Source organism: Strigops habroptila, chromosome 10 (assembly GCF_004027225.2).
Source record: "Strigops habroptila isolate Jane chromosome 10, bStrHab1.2.pri, whole genome shotgun sequence".
NCBI lineage: Eukaryota > Metazoa > Chordata > Aves > Psittaciformes > Psittacidae > Strigops > Strigops habroptila.
This window is the reverse complement of record NC_046359.1, coordinates 17,666,980-17,682,400: the sequence shown is the minus strand read 5'-3', so window position 1 is coordinate 17,682,400 and position 15,421 is coordinate 17,666,980. Positions and strand designations below refer to the sequence as shown.

At 39.2% G+C, this 15,421-nt stretch overlaps 1 long non-coding RNA gene across 1 annotated transcript in view; it reads right to left on the bottom strand.

Moving 5' to 3' along the window:
* The window catches only part of LOC115613895, a 273,874-nt gene that overhangs the window by 118,937 nt on the left and 139,516 nt on the right, over positions 1-15,421 (bottom strand). The window contains exon 3 of the long non-coding RNA XR_003993560.1: positions 14,099-14,201. This is a non-coding gene — a long non-coding RNA (uncharacterized LOC115613895). The remainder of the gene's footprint in view (positions 1-14,098; positions 14,202-15,421) is intronic.

Here is a 15,421-nt window from a genome sequence, read left to right as displayed (position 1 = left end):
TCATACATCTGCACAGAGGTGAGAAATGAAGTAACACACAGCTTCTCCCCATGCAATAATCTTGCTGCTGTTACTCAGCTCCCTGTAAATAGGGCAGAAAAATCCTGGGTTCATGCCTCTCCCACTGGCACAAAGCTCAGAAATTGTGTGCTGCTGCTCTCTGACCTAATCCTCACTTACAACTGACTTTACAGCCATTACCAACATCTAGTAAGTTGGGTATTCTGGGTCAGGAATCTTTCAGAAACAGGTTATTTTAATGTAAAAAAAAAATAATCTAAAACTTCTCATTGAAAGTTTAACCTATCTTAGAAACTTCCAAAAACCTACAACCTAATTACTCCTTCACATAACTTTGACAAAGATGGTGCTATTACATGTCTTATAAAAACATGATATTAATCAATTTGTACTTTCCGTTATTTTCTTATATACATGTTTATATTTAATTCATGAAAGTAAAGATCTGGCTATTATTTACCATGCATTTTCCATCCACGACAACAATCGCAGAAATGTTGAAACGTAAAAATCTGCATGTATAGTTGACTAATAGCCAGACCATTGGAAAGAGCTGGAAAGGAAATCGTGCTGAAACCAAAACATTGAAGTCCCACTTACTCTAACTGCTTTTATGTGGAAAATCTTTGATATTCTTCTGAAAATTGATGTAAGTAGATAGCTCACAGAAACTATTAACACCTAGATGCAACAAGTCACTATTTAGGTTATTTATATCACGCTATTTGAAAAATTCAGTCAATGAAAAAATAAACATAATTTTAAAAGTGGATGCAAAAGCATTTTATATATCTGATATACGTTTAACTTAAAAAGTCAGTTTGTGATGACAGAATGCATAGACTATCACTAAAATGAAAATATGTGCTATTACATTTCATCATAAATTTCATGAAAAAAAGTTTTCATTCATATTAATTGTATACAATACTATTGTATTTAAAAAAACCCACCATACTGCTTTTATATATAAAACTCTGAATACAAAGTCCAGACTTTTTTAACTATTCAGTTCCTAAGAGACCAAAAGCAGTGACCTATTTTTCTCTATTTCCATTATATGCTTATTTAAGCCTCACAAAAGTGGTACAACAGAATTCTGCTGGTTTTAAACTTGCAGTCATGAGAGCAAATGTAACAAATAAAAAAAAAACAGAAATGCATACATACATAAATACATAGATAGGCAAGAAACCCCTTTGGCTTAGTCTGCAGGCAACTTTTCAAATCTGGTATGTAAGAAATATATATCTCTACATTTTGGGATCTTTACACCAGAAGCTGAGCTGTAAAATCAAAGCTGTATTATTTATTCATGCTGCAAATATCCTAAATGAAAAAGGACTGAGCAAGAAGAAACCAACCAAGAGGAGTCTGTTTTTGTCAAATGCCTGACTTAAAATCCTCTTGGTCCCTGCACTGAAATAACAGAGGCTCAGTCAGTTTGTATACAGTTCTTTAAAGCTATGATTTAGAGGGATCTATAGCCAGAGAAAGTAGCTTTGAGATCTAATCACTAAGGCAGAAAAAAAAAGACTCCCCGGAAGCAGAGGCTTAAATTCTGGCAGGCTCACCTCAGCCTTTCATCTTTCAGAGGTAGATTAAATTCTATGTAGCTTAGCATACAGGGGTCCTCCACAGGAGTTTTGAAAGATGAAGTCCTATCTCCTCTAGGTGTTGTTAAATATAACATTTTTTCTCTCTCCTTCTTCCCTGCCCTTTAGAAATAAGTCTCAGCAACTTGAAATAATTTTTTTCTAAAGATATTTCTCTTTTCCAGGCAGCTCCCTACATTCTCATCTTGAAGTTTTGGAAGTTTTATTTCTTTGATGATCTTTTTTGGTATAAGGGATAGACACTCACCTGTAGAATTGTTCCAGCAGAAATGAGGGCCCTGAAGAATACAGGCATTTAGAATCATAGAATCATAGAATCGTAAGGGTTGGAAAGGACCTTAAGATCATCTAGTTCCAACCCCCCTGCCATGGGCAGGGACACCTTGCCCTAAACCATGTGGCTCAAGGCTCTGTCCAACCTGGCCTTGAACACTGCCAGGGATGAAGCATCCACAACCTCCCTGGGCAACCCATTCCAGTGCTTCACCACCCTCACTGTAAAGAACTTCTTCCTTATATCTAATCTAAACTTCCTCTGTTTAAGTTTGAACCCATTACCCCTTGTCCTACCACTACAGTCCCTAAGGAAGAGTCCCTCCCCAGCATCCTTGTAGACCCCCTTCAGATACTGGAAGGCTGCTATGAGGTCACCACGCAGCCTTCTCTTCTCCAGGCTGAACAGCCCCAACTTCCTCAGCCTGTCTTCATATGGGAGGTGCTCCAGCCCTCTTATCATCCTCGTGGCCCTCCTCTGGACTCGCTCCAACAGCTCCATGTCCTTTTTATGTTGAGGACACCAGAACTGTACGCAGTACTCCAAGTGGGGTCTCACAAGAGCAGAGTAGAGGGGCAGGATCACCTCCTTCGACCTGCTGGTCACGCTTCTTTTGATGCAGCCCAGGATACGGTTGGCTTTCTGGGCTGCAAGTGCACACTGCCGGCTCATGTTAAGCTTTTCGTCAACCAACACCCCCAAGTCCTTTTCTGCAGGGCTGCTCTGAATCTCTTCTCTGCCCAGCCTGTAGCAGTGCCTGGGGTTGCCCCGACCCAGGTGTAGGACCTTGCACTTGGCTTGGTTAAACTTCATAAGGTTGGCATCGGCCCACCTCACAAGCGTGTCAAGGTCCCTCTGGATGGCATCCCTTCCCTCCAGCGTATCAACCAAACCACACAGCTTGGTGTCATCGGCAAACTTGCTGAGGGCGCACTCAATCCCACTGTCCATGTCACCGACAAAGATGTTGAACAGGACCGGTCCCAACACCGATCCCTGAGGGACACCACTCGTTACAGGTTTCCAACTGGACATCGAGCCATTTACCACAACTCTTTGCGTGCGGCCATCGAGCCAGTTTTTTATCCACCGAGTGGTCCATCTATCAAATTGATGTCTCTCCAATTTAGAGACAAGGATGTCATGTGGGACAGTGTCGAAAGCTTTGCACAAGTCCAGGTAGATGACATCAACTGCTCTGCCGCTGTCCATCAGTTCCGTGGCTCCATCATAGAAGGCCACCAAATTGGTCAGGCAGGATTTCCCCTTAGTGAAGCCATGTTGGCTGTCACCAACCACCTCGTTGTTTTTCATGTGCCTTAGCATGTTTTCCAGGAGAAACTGTTCCAAGATTTTGCCAGGCACAGAGGTGAGACTGACTGGTCTGTAGTTCCCCGGGTCTTCCACCTTCCCCTTCTTGAAAATGGGGGTTATATTACCCTTCTTCCAGTCATTGGGAACTTCACCTGACTGCCAGGATTTTTCGAATATGATGGACAGTGGCTTAGCAACTTCATTCGCCAGCTCCTTCAGGACCCGTGGATGGATTTCATCAGGTCCCATGGACTTGTGCACGTTCAGGTTCTTAAGATGGTCTCGAACCTGATCCTCTCCTACAGTGGGCCTAAGGTCTTTGTTCTCACAGTCCCTGCATTTGCTTTCCAAGGCTTTCATGGTGTGGTCAGAGCATTTGCTGGTGAAGACTGAGGCAAAGAAGTCATTAAGAACCTCAGCCTTCTCCAAATCCATGGTAGCCAGTTCTCCTGATAGCTTCTGGAGAGGGCCTACATTGTCCCTAGCCTGTCTTTTATTTGCTACGTATCTATAGAATCCTTTCCTGTTATCTTTTACATCCCTTGCCAAACTTAATTCTAGCTGGGCCTTAGCTTTCCTAACCTGGTCCCTAGCTTCTCGGGCAATGCTCCTGTATTCTTCCCAGGCCGCCTGTCCTTGCTTCCACCTTCTATAAGCTTCTTTTTTCCCTCTAAGTTTCCTCAGCAGCTCCTTGTCCATCCATGGAGGTCTCCTGGCCCTCCTGCTGCACTTTCTTCTAGTCGGGATGCAACACTCTTGAGCACGTAGCAGGTGATCCTTGAATATCAGCCAGCAGTCTTGGGCCCCCCTGCCCTCTAGGACTGTATCCCATGAAACCTTACTAAGGAGGTTCCTGAAGAGGTCAAAGTCTGCTTTCTTGAAGTCCAGGGCAGTGAGCTTGCTGCATGCTCTTCTCACCGTCCTGAGGATCTCAAACTCAACCATCTCGTGATCACTAGAGCCAAGGCTGCCCTGGAGCGTTACATTTCCAACCAGTCCCTCCCTGTTGGTGAGCACAAGGTCCAGCATGGCACCTCTCCTCGTCGGCTCCTCTACTGCTTGAAAGAGGAAGTTGTCTTCCACACAATTAAGGAACCTCCTGGATTGCTTGTGCCGGGCCGTATCGTCCCTCCCTTTCTTCTTCCCAGTTCAAGATTTCCTCTTTTAATTTCTTTCAATTTCCAAAAGCTAATCAGACTCACCGAAACCATTGAAATAAAATTTAAAACTATCCTTAAAAAGAGGAAGTAACCTTGGAAAATATCCCACTAATTATTGACCCTCTCCAACAAATTCCTGTGTGAACTGAGAAATGGTCTAAATAAATTAGTGACAGTGGATACTACAGAACTTAAATTTTTAGAGCTAAAACTGTTGATACATATTACAAGTATTAATGATCGGACATGTGCTCCCTAGGGATCTAATTTGAGCATTTAATGACATCTAATGCATTTCACAACCCTATATATTTCTGGTAGCTGCTTGACACAGTTTGTCCCAAAGGGCCTTTTCAGCAATTACAGATAATCAAAAGCTTGCTAATAGAACCCCTGTTAATGCAAAACATGTTGACTAGAGGGAAAAGGGATGTATGGATTGATAGTCTTTAGGTTTCAGAGTTATTCCCAATTAAAAATAAAGAGTATAATAAGAGAATGCATTTGTCAGTACTTCAATGTTTCTTAATTCTGATTGTGTTTTAGGCATATAATCCAAATAGTCCCAAAAAGACAGATGCATAAAGATAACTGATAACAATAATTAGTAAACCTTGGCTGCTATTTAGAGGAAAAGGAATCACTAGGAATGCATGCAGTGTGAAAAAAGTAGAAATTCAGCTCATTAAAGAGTCACTGGCTTAGGCAAACGAAAGATCAGAAACTTGAGCCCACATCCTCTCTTGCAAGCTGTGTTGCCTCCAGGTCTTGTCACCTAGCAGTTATGTAGGAAATGGTCAACGACTACACACAAGACTTTGAGACCCTGATCCTCAGACCTCGCAGATGTCACAGAGCAGTGGAAAAATCTACAAGAAAAATGCTAAAAAGTGAGCACAAACTCAAACTGAAACAAATTTTGAAAATGCTTGAGCAGACTGCCAGTTATAAATAGAAGTAAAGGGCCTTTGGGTGACCAAGTCTGAGTCGCTGTCACCATGCCACAGAAAGCTCTGCTCTCGGTTGTACAAATTCCTATCCATCTTTCCCAACTACTGCAATACTTTGTCTTGGGCATCCCTTGGACCACAGTGTTGTACTGCTGCTGTTGAAAACACTTTTCACTTCCCTTTAAGATAAGCATCAAAGCAACAACAACAATTCTTTTAATTAATTAAATGAATCCATTAGTTAATTAATTTTGAGAAAAGTTTGAAATTGAAGAATCATAGTGGACCATTCATTTTACACCTCAGATACAACCATTAATAAGCTCCATTCCTTAGTGTCAGTCCATCAACATAATCCAGCCGTTAATAAAAATTAACATAAGGGATGGAGTATCTTCCACAAAAAAAAGCAGAGACACACTATTAATTTCTTCTTTTCTGTTAATCACTTGGATAAGTTCTCTGAACTCACCAGCAAAGTAATCGCAGGTTGCAGTGAATGGAAGGGATTCTAACTCTTCTCTCACGCACACTATTATTGCATCTGCAAGCCTAAGTTAGGACCTGCTTAACCTGTTCTGAAACCATAAACTTCAGTCAAAGTCACCTATTCTAAATCCCCACTGAACAGACAGGGATTTTAAAACACTTTAAACATTGAGGAATCTTTTTCTTGTCACATGCAAACAACTGTATTAAGTTAGATTTAAATCAATACAGGCGCTGATGCTGAGAGTCATTATACCTTAGGCAATCAGCCCTTGGTACCTTACTTTGCTCTGCAACAGTATTCTAATAAAATGCAGGCATTTTTCAGAAGATATGCACTGGCATGAAAGGATGAGTTTGTAATTCAGCTAGCACCAGGCAAATCAGCAGTGACCATCTTGCTAGAGCTTTCATGTACAAGTGATACATTGTGCCTAAGAACTGTGTATTTTAGAATCACTTATTCTGATGTTTAAAACAGAAAAAGGGTGAAAAATCCCAGGGAAAAAGGACAAATGTGGTTTCTTTGTTTGGACCATTTCCTTTCCTCCTACATTCCCTGCTTCAGAGCAACACTGATTACTAACTGCAGCTGGACTGATACCTCCACTATGATATCTTTTATTATTTGTATTTTGACAGCCACCACCAACACATCAGACAAAATCCCTCAGAAAACTCATAGGCTACATAAGAAAACAAGAAAGAGATGGCTAACATTTGTATATATGCAGTATGGTTTATGTTACATGTGTGTAGCATAAAACATTTTTATCCGCTCAAGTAACTTACATCCTGAAGTACACCTGATGTTAGTACTGCAATCTTTCATTTTTAATTGCTCACCACGGTGTTCAAAACAGTAATAAAAAAAGAGTATCATTTTGAGGGACTATTTTAAGACAGTGCTATAGCATCATGAGAGACAATATGAAAGGCACATATTCGAGATGAGACTGTTGTTCAGAGCGATAAAAGCAGAAAAACAGACCAGGCAAGGTGTTATCATATGTACAGAAGGTTGAAAATATTTTGTAACCAAACTTTTGTAAATTTTGGAATTAAAAGATTTTCTTTTCCACATTAACCGTCTATTTGAAAGCTTGCAACTATGTTCTGTTATGATTCGTATTCTGAATAAAACACACATCAATCTAGTGCCTTGCTATCATTCAGAGCATGGCTGGGAGGCAGCTGTGTGCGTATGCAGACAGAGTGCATGATAAAGTGCGCAACTAGTCAACTGCTCAAATTTGCAAATTAAGAACAAATCCTCATTTTAAAGTCTTGCAGTTCCTTGTTAAAGGAAACTCCCATTACCTCACAGCTTTAGCCATGCAACTCTATGACAGCTACATATAGACATTTCAGCAAAATACCAAGATTATATCACTTTGTTGATGACTAAAAGTTTTTCCTGAAGTCCTTGCGTGTGAGGGGTTACAAGGAGAACATGACCTCAGGTACCACGAGTCTGGAGAAGAGCTGGCAATGCGGGGGAGACACAGCTGCAGCCAGAGCTGGGGAAGGGGATGGAGGGACTGCTACCCTACAATCTCACCTCTCAGTCTTTGCTACCAACCTGAATTTCTCCAAGCGCTTCTGTTCCTTTGTTATAATCAAGAAGTTAGCCCTGAAGAGTAAGACCTGACATACCTTAGTTAGCTGAGTTATAGCTGGCGATACAAGCATACCTTTACCTACAGAGTAAGATGGATTTCCAAAGCACAACACTTTCAGATCTTTAATGAGGGACAATGGTTTTTTTTCAGCCTACCATAAACCATCCTAGCCAGAGAGCTAAACAAAACATGTGGTGATATATGCATGTACGTTTATTAAAATCATAAAATTATTCTCTATTAAAGTTAGTGGAAACAGATAGGAAACAAGAGAGGAAAAAAAAAAAGAATCATGGTGTAATTTACTTGCATAATGAAAACGATTTCTGAATAAATTTCATAGAGTCATAGAATAGTTTGGGTTGGAAGGGACCTTTACAGGTCATCTAGTCCATCTAGTCCCCCTACAATCAACAGGGACATCTTCAACTAGATCAAGTTGCTCAGAGCCCCATCCAGCCTGACCCTGAATGTTTCCAGGGATGGGGTACCTCTCTGGGCAACCTGTTCCAGTGTTTCACCACCTTCATCGTAAAAACATCTATTTTAAATCTAATCTGAATCTCCCCTCTTCTAGCTTAAAAACATTGCCCCTTGTCCTATGGCTACAGGCCCTATTAAAAAGTCTTTCCCCATCTTTCTTCTAAAGCCTCCTTTAAGTAGTGAAAGTCCACAATAAGGTCTCCCTGGAGGCTTCTCTTCTCCAGGCTGAACAAGCCCAACTCTCTCAGCCTTTCCTCGTAACAGAGCTGCTCCATCCCTCTGATCACTTTTGTGGCCCTCCTCTGGAGCTGCTTAAACAGGTCCATGTCTTTCCTACACCAAGGACTCGAGAGCTGGATGCAGTACTCCACGTGGGATCTCACCAGAGCAGGGAGGAAGAATCACCTCCCTTGACCTGCTGGCCATGCTTCTTTGGATGCAGCCCAAGATAGGATTGGCTTTCTGGGCTGCAAGCACATGTTGCTGGCTCATGTCCAGCTTTTCATCCACCAGTACCCCCAATTTGGAGAAAGTTAAAACAATACAGAAAAACTCTGCTCAATTCCTACTTGCCAGAGTATAGTAAATTTAGTTTGTCATTACAGAGTTCATTATCATTATTATTTAACCACATGGTGACTGTTTATAGTAGGAAAAAAAGCTAGTTTTAAAACACAGACAAATAATAGTGCGGGGGAAAAAGAAAAAAGTATCTTATAAAACAGAAAGGAAAAAGAAATGTTTCCTAAGGATATAAAATGAAACTGTAAACTTATTAGAAATCTTAGAAAACATAATGAAGTAGTAATTTCTTTAGACTTTTGTGACTAAGAATTCTGACTTTTTTAATAAAATTTTTAGGTTCTGAGTCAATAAACAATGTGTCTAAGCTTCCATATTTTGTACTACCTTTTCCCCCTCAAGGTTTACTCACTCTAATGTGAAACTCTCAGGTCAACAAAGTTTTTATTCAATCCAGCATTAGTTTTAATTACTACTGCTCTTTAAAAAAAAAAAAAAGCAAGCATTTTATAAATTAGGGGAAAATCTCTGCATGGCTTCTTTCTGTTTTATATTTCAAGATTGTTAATATTTAGCAGTAAAGATTTATTTTCCCATAGAAAAGTATTTTCAATCACTTGGAATTAATTTATATGAAACACAAAGCTTGTTTTAGGTCTGAAATGGGGACTAATTTGAAGTCAGTGGCTGGTTTAAAGCTGACTCTAAAGTGGGAATAAGCACTGCATATGAGACTGACCTGCTTCTATTATACAATCTGTTTCAGCTTGTGTAAGCTTATACGTGCTTGGACTATTTCTACAGGAACCCATATTGCAAAGCTGTCAATATTAGAGGAGCTCGCCACTACAGATTTACTGCCTTCCATGATAACCTGATTTAGTTCAGCCTGTATGGTGTCTTGTCATGAGGGTGAAAAAGGAAGGTGGAATAAATCACTTTTACAACTAGATAGTTCACTGAGGTTTTCCAATATTTTTCTAGTCACCCTCTCCTTTAAGTCATATTATTTTCACATGACTTAAAGGAGAATGTCCTATGAGGCTCCCATATGAAACTGAATTGGCATAAATTTACAGCAAGAAAAGAAAGGAAACTATATGAATACCAGCAGATCACACACACACGCACACCACAAACATGTGTGACCTTATATCTGTAGATATACAAAATACACACACATGCATATGTATGTACAGCACCTCCTCTTTTTCCTCCAAGTTACATTTATAAAGTAGGGAGACTTAACAGATTCTCTTGCTTGTGTTGCAGTCACTGTTCAACAGCTGCCCCTCAAGCACCCTGGAAGAAGCAAGCTGCATCATTTGGATGAGCAGATTGTAAAGTATTCCAGCAGAAGAAAGCCTCACACTCAATGATTCTGATACAAAACGTCAGGCTGGTTGAGAGTCTCAGTTCCAGTATGAGTTTGATTAAGTTGAACATGAATGACACAGCGATGGTAATCTTCTGTCATACACTTACGCTCAGAGAGTTAGTCACCAGGAATAAAGCAGTGAGAAATGAGAGAAGGTGGGGAAATACGACTATAGTGATCTACAAAACAGAAGGGCGTGGACCCTAAATGGGAAAGAATAGCTCCGGTTATAATGACAATACTTTTAATTATATATATTCAATGAAAAATAAACTATTAGAGAGAGTCAAATACTTCCAATTAATGGAAGTAATGTAATGTTCAAACTTAAATGAAGTATTTTTCCCTCGAGGGTTTTACTGTACTATTTTATTTAGCTTAATGCAATTTAAATTACAAACAGAATGGTTTTGTAAGCCCCCAGAGAAATGTATTTTATTTATAATGTATTTCCTTTGAAGTGGTTATGAAAATCATGCTCTTCCTGAAGTCAGTATTTCACATACCACCTACTGCTGCAAACTAGTCAGTCCTCACAAGTTAAACACGATCCGTCTGGTGAAGTGCGTGACAAGAAAACACATGGGGTTTTTTTAAATGTCAGAGGAAACAGAAATTTCTAATTCCAAAAACTAATAGTCTTCCCTCTGAAAAAAAAGGTATTGAAAAATCTTTGTTGATACTTTTTCAGATGGAATGGAACTCAGCCATAATCACTCCACTCAAGTTTTTAACTCATGTAATGAAAGAATTGTTTACAAAATACCGTAGAGGGAGTTTCAGCTGAGAGCAATTATATTTCGTATACTTAAATTTAAATATGCAAATATTTCCATCTTTCATTTAAATCACAAATCCTTAAAAAATTTAATTCTAGTATAAAAAGTACACTTACTTTCAGGATGCAAATTACAAATGACCAGTTTGTGTCACCTTTTTTCCTCCAAGTAATTGAAATAATATATTTATGAATAAATAGCAACTACGAATGAATAAATTGAACCCCAGTCTATGTGCTCCTTTCACAATCAATAGGTACTGCATAGACTCAGTTAAATAACTAGAGCCAAAGAGCAAATTATCTCTAGAAAATTAATTTTGGCCATTAATCCCCTTTTAAAGCGTAACAGTACCCTATCCTCATGGATGAATCATTAACTCAACATGACAGCCACAGATACACAATGGTCTAAGCTGTGATGCTTCTCCTGAAATAATGTCAAGCCAAATTACTTCAAAGGGACTAGGCAAGTAAGCACTGTAAGCTTTGGCTGATTGTACAACTGCTTAGAGCATGAGCTCATGACAGCCCTAGTCACAAATTACATATGCTTTGAACTGGTTATTCTTTTTGTCAAAGCTACTCTTCTGCCACTCTTGCTGCTAAGCAAAATGATGCTGCTCCTCTTGACTAATGTATATAGCCTACTACTAAAATCTATAAAGAAATAAAAATACAAGTTCTCATTAGCATCAGATAAAAAGCTTGGATCATTTTTCAAGGGATAATCTATAGGAACAATATTTCTGTGTCACTGCTCTGTAAAACAAACATCAATGGAGTCAAACTTCTGATTGAGTTGCTAGATTTTATCAATACCACAAAGTTTCAGGTAGATATTTAAATGCAGAAAAGTATTTTTAATCATATTTATGACTATATGAAACAAATATGAATGAATTTTAACACATTAATACCTTCTGAGGTTTGTCTGGCTCTTCTTAGATCAGACTTAGTTCACACTTGAAAATCACACCAATTATGTTAGAGTTTGCACTTTGTATTAGAAAGCTGACCTGTACCACAACTTTTGCAGACATCTATACTTTGCTAAAAGCCACTAAAGCACAAGCATTACTTGCATTAAATGACAAATGCATGTCATAGTGACCATTACCCTTGCATTGAGGCAAGATTTTAAGATTCTGACAGCGTAAACAGCCTAGTTAATGTACCTTTGCTAAGCAAAACGATGCTGCTCCTCTTGACTAATGTAACATGGGAAGATGAACTGACAAATTCTGTTTAATGTGCTCTACATTTCAGGGTAGTAAAGCACATTATTTTATTATTTTGGTACATATAATCCCTTAAGAGGTGGCATGACAAGTAGTGTAAATCTAAAGCAATCCATTACATTTATTTGCATGAATGGCTTTGTCGTTTTAAACTTAGTATTTGTGGCTTTTCTGAAAACGGATTACATGGTTTGATGCTTTAACCCTTTGTTTTTGCTCACTGTTTTTCCACTGTCACATCAGAGTCTATGCGATAAATAATACATGTTTATACAGACAGAGCGAGCTGTGGACTGTAACAAAATTTGCAGAAATTAATTCTATGAATTCAGGTATTTTGTTTGTTACTTTCCTTTTAGACTAAAACTGAGTACAGTTTAATTCCAGTTCCTTTGGGGTACTCTGAATTTTGGCACCGATTAAAAAATTTCCTGCCATGGAGTAGTTGTGCCACTGATACCTAGAGAAAAGACTCCTTGGACTCGATATCCTCTCCAGCATAATAAATGTCTTTTCGGATTCTTTTCCTGCCCATCGGTTACAACTGGGAAAGATTTTGGATACTCACAACAGGAAACATGAAAGGCCTCTGCAATCTAGACCTAGCAACCCGCTTATGAGTTCAACTACAAAACAACAAAGTGTTTTCAGTAGTTTATTCATAGAAAATCTGTCACCTGGGGAAAAAAAATATAAAATCAAAGCCAAGAACAACAAAAAACCCCAACCCAAAGGAAAACAACAACAAAAAAAGCCAACACAAACCTTTCACTTCACACAAAACAACTTGAATAAAGTGTCTGGATAAAGTTGGAGTATGGTCAACACAACATGAAAGGCAAAAATCAACTGTAACTGAAAATGGCCAGCTGCGTAACAGTGGGCAAGATACCATGTCCTAATTTCAGGAGATGAAAGCAGGGGTAAGCATCATTTCAGGATTCAGCTGAGATACTTATTGTTAGTATTGAAGCCATAAAGATTAAGCTTGGACCAGATGATCCTTGGGGTCCCCTCCAACCTGGTATTCTATGATTCAGCCAGTATGCTATCAAAATGCTTTCCTGAGATGACTTGGTTAGAAGCTTTCTCCAGAGAGAACCAAGCGACTGAAATATCAAGACACTCCAGCAAATCACCATAAACTGTCAGGGCCACAGTCCTTAAAACAAAATGTGAAAAGAGCTGTTTTCTGTGTAAGGAGAGTGTGCCAGCAAGAGTAAACACAGTCCATCTAAGCCACTGCCACATATCCATGTTTACAGTTCATTTCCACAAAATTAGAAATGCAAACTAAGGTGGCAAAATGTCTAAGGAACATAAAAGAAACACCAACTATAATGTAGGCATAAACATTGCAGCCTCCCAATTCACATAAATTATTTTAAATGCCACTGCAACTGAGACATAAACCTGCAAAACATACAGGGGAGAAAGCAGTCAAGTGATAATGAATGCTGGCAATTTAATCAGAACAATTTAGTTCTTTGCCTAGGTTTACTCTCGCAGAGTAAACTCATTAAAACTAAACCCAGCTAGCATATCAAAACCAGAAGGGAAAACACACTTTTCAAGGTATTGAATTTAAACTGTTGGATTCCCTCCTCTACTATAGCAAGACTGAATTCTTCTGCAGGGAAATCCTACAGGTGGAATATCGGCTATGTCTTACATTTTGTCTGAAACTCACAGAAAACTTCAAGGTTTGTGCAGAAGTTCAAGATGATCAACAGAAAAAACCTGAAGGCATCTTTCTCCTGATTACCAACACCAGGATACTGCTCTACTCATCTTAAGTCAAGCATAGAGGTTCACTCATGTAAACCTGTGCAGCCTAGCTCTTACCCTCGCTAGCTCTTATTCTGCTATCTGTGCAGCTCTAATAACAAGAAGCTCAAGGTTTGCCAACTGCAACTGCTTGAGAATTTATTCAGTTTTTTTGCTGGGTTTTGTGCCTAAACTGAAATTTGCACCATTGCAGCTCTATTAAAGCCTACAGAAATGATAGGCATCACAGCAATCCCAGCACCCACAACAACTTAAAATAGATGTCGCAAGAAGATCAAACACATTGTGACGTAACACGCTGAAAATTTGGAAGACCTTAATAAATGATTCTGTAGTCCATAAATCCCAAAACACTGGACTTCACAAAATGAGCACTGTTGGCAATAATCAGCTGTTTCCAGATACATTGAGTACTTGTAAAGATATAATGTGAATATATATGTTTCTTTGAATTTTACTTACATGGTCCAGTGAGGAACATCAAAGCGGCTAGTTGCATCAGGCACTGTGCAGTTCTGTGAACTCCTCTTTTGGAAACAGAACTGATAGTGTGTCAGCATGTAGGCTGTGAACAAAACAGAAGACAGAAGAAGAATTATTAAAATAGATCATGTACACATGGGGGAGGCACAGACATATAAGCCAGAAGACCTCCTTGGGACCAAATGAAGACAAAAAACTATTTATACTTTCTATTGCTGAATAATACTTTTTTTTCTTCTTTAAATCTTAGAGACCTAGCTGAAAATAGAACAACTCAAGCATGCATGTATCACACAGATCCAGAGCAATGGTAATAAGATAGTACTGACAAGCCTGTGGGCTGCTCATACCTATCCCCAAAGGGCTATGTATGATCACGGTATTTTCAGGTGATTTTTCAAACCCAGTGACCAAACCGGAGCAAAGGTAACAGTTTCTCCAAGACAGCACAAGTAAGCCTGCACTCAGTCAGAACTGGAGCTTGGCTGGCTTATGCCTGGAAATTGGCACCTCCGGGCATAGGGAGAAGTGGGATGCTTAGCCCACCCAGACCCCAGGAGCAGCTTGACACAGGGGCAGAACTAAGAACTAGGCTGTCCTTTTCTGCCCCCCAGTTATGCAGTTTCTCAAGCTAACCAATTTAGAAAGCTGGTTTAAGATATTAGTTTATATTTAAAGAACACAAAAAGCTAGAAAACTTACTCCCCTAATGTTTTCCACACATTACATTTTCAGCTGCATTTAATATACTGTCGCTTTTAAAAGTTGACACAACAGCAGATGAAACAAAAGTATCAATAGTTGAAACCTAAACAACAAACTCTCCTCTGCAAAAGTTGAAAATTCCTGAAGTCAGAAGCATAGAAAGATTAGCTACTGACTACCATGTTCGGTTTCATTATATATAATTAGTGCCAAGTGGAACCATGTGGCATTATTATCCCATTTACTGCATGCCACTGCAGCCTAAGGCTTCAAGACCCCTTTGAATAATTTAAATGAAGAAAAGTGATTCTGAATCAATGGCTGCTTTACATATTTGGTCAGTGTCTCAGCTTTTACCAGCATGACAAGGGATTTCACTCCCAGGTGTTATGAAAAGGAGGCAGCAGACCAGAGAGAGAACACACTGGCTATGCTGGATGTTCAGTTTCTCAGGAAAAAAAATGAACAAAAACCTCAACCAAACCCAACAGCAACAAGGCTGAGATTAAAAACAATCAAGACTGAAATTACATTCCAGTCCATTTTCAGAATGGAAGAAAATACACGTTTACTAGCCATGCACACTGCTGCACACCA